Source organism: Bos grunniens, chromosome X, assembly GCF_055505025.1.
Source record: "Bos grunniens cultivar Pamir isolate PY7600 chromosome X, Bosgru_T2T1.0, whole genome shotgun sequence".
NCBI lineage: Eukaryota > Metazoa > Chordata > Mammalia > Artiodactyla > Bovidae > Bos > Bos grunniens.
Window position 1 is genome coordinate 108,392,486 of NC_141194.1, and position 2,140 is coordinate 108,394,625.

The 2,140-nt window shown below is 44.8% G+C and overlaps 1 long non-coding RNA gene across 1 annotated transcript; it reads right to left on the reverse strand.

The window, feature by feature from the left end:
• Positions 1 to 351: 351 nt before the first annotated feature.
• LOC147341121 (uncharacterized) lies at positions 352 to 1,091 on the reverse strand. The gene is made up of 2 exons (XR_015158246.1): positions 948 to 1,091; positions 352 to 765 (listed from the first exon to the last, which is right to left on the reverse strand). It is a non-coding gene; the product is annotated as an uncharacterized LOC147341121 (long non-coding RNA).
• Between the last annotated feature and the right edge of the window lie 1,049 nt (positions 1,092 to 2,140).

A 2,140-nucleotide genomic window follows, 5' to 3' on the forward strand; every position in this document is an offset into this window, starting at 1 on the left:
ACATTCACAGTCAGAGTTTCACATTCAGGGGGAGCTTCACATTCACCATCCCCATGTGATACCCTCTTCCCATCTGGGTTCTGGCAGTCTAGACCCTATTGTCATTCTACACCCCAAACAAAGGCAGTAATACCACACCACTACTCCTTGCCCCTGAGATCAATTGTTAAGCAGGATTATCCATCTTCAGTGCAGACTCCTGACTCAGTCCAGACCTCTACTCTCTGGCTAACTAGGGACCTGAGGGTCTGTTCCCCAATCTCTTGGGAACCCACATCCCTCCCCACTCAGGTACCCACCTCTTCTCTTCTTTCCCTCCCTTCCATCAGAAAATTGACACACACACAAATATCATCTCTTCACTGATCTTTATTTTAATTGCAGCCATAAGTTTACTATGTTAGTGTGAGAGTCAATCTTTTCCTGGTTGGCCATTTCTAAGAAAGCAGACCTCTGGAGACACAATTCTAAACTGTCTGACATTTTTTATTCAGTTACTGGCTTCCCAGGTTGTACTTCTCCAGGGTCTCTCATTCTGAGGCGGCTGAGCTTATCTTCTCTTTTGATTCTGCCTCCTTCTATGACTCTGCCTCATATTTCAGTACTTTTTTTGCTTTGATTCAGTTTCTTACATGCACAGGAACAGGGAAAACACTTTGGCTTTCTTGTTTTCTTCACCTTCTTCAATTGAGTGGCATATGATCGGATTTTCTTTTTCAAGGTTCTTTGTAGAGGTCTTCTGAACCTCATGGTCATCTTTCGTGCCTGTAAAGGCAAGGGAAGGTTACTAGTTTTGAGGAAAGAGCATAAAAACTGAATTGGCAGGGAGATTTTATGAAAAAGAGATGTGGGTTGATGAGGGCTTTTGTGCCAGGCAAGGGCAGTGTAGAGGACTTGGGCAGCAAAGTCAATGAATAACATGCGGAGCGTAGATGGAGTCATCTTACCTTCACATTGCCTCTGTATCTCCGTTGATAAAGGGTCTTCTTTCTTCCTTTCATCGTTGAAGCAAACCGCATTGCAACTCTTCTTGGCTGCCATGGCTTCCTGGTTACCTTAGTCATGATGATACCATGAAGTGGCCTAACCCCAAATCTATGCCTCTGACTTCCCTATATATACCTTCTCAGGACAATGAGGAACCACACCCTTCAATCTGATTGGTCAGCTAGGCACTCCCCCAGCCAATGGTAGCTTGGGGGAATTAGACATCACAATGTACCACTTTGCCCATCAACATGGGCTAGTGGATGCTAAGCGAGGCCTATGCTATCACTTTCCCAATCCTGACACCTCTGTGTGTCTGATTCTGGGGAGTGGTGATTCAGGGGCATGGTGCTTCTTCTCATGACCTTCAGACTTTCCTTCAGTTCCCTTTATTCTGACTTATATGTTTGCCTTCAACACTCATGACTCTTCCATCCCTCTATGAACCTCTGAAAAACACTTTCCATCCCACTTCAGAAATTCAGAGTCCTCTAGTCATTTCAAATCTAGACCACCCTCTTCTTATTGGGTATTCTTAAGGGACTTAAGGAACTTAAGAGCAAAGCTTAAAGTGAAAAAGGTAATTAAGAACAGGTTGGATGTTTTTCTACTCCAATGAGCTTTAGAGACCCCCAGACTTGGTGAATCTTCAGTCTGTTGCCCCAAGGTCAATACACAGTCTCCATAAGATTATACATCACAACAAAGAAAGTGTTAAATGTCTCAACTAGTATTGTTGGGGACACTTCAACTCTCATATTGAGGAAGGAAACTCAACTTGCCCCATCTGCCAGAAATACATTCCTGAATTTAAAAAAAGTAAAAAACATAAGGTCCTTAAAGGTAAGAGTCAGGTCATCACCACACCACTGACTCTTGACTGAATCACTTCCCCAGTGGTCCCTCATTGACTGTTAGCAGTAGGCTGGGCCCACTGCGGTGCTGACCAATAGCTGAACAAGACAAGTACCAGTAGGTAGCTCATTGATTGTTGGTTGCTTGTGGGCGGCGGCGGGGGGTGGGGCAGTGAGGCACTGACCAATGGCTGAGCAAGACCCGTTGCCTAGTAACAGGATGCAGAGTAATAAGGCACAGTGATGGGTACCTGCTAAGGGCTGTGCTCATGCTTCTCTGTTACATAAGGACACTTTGG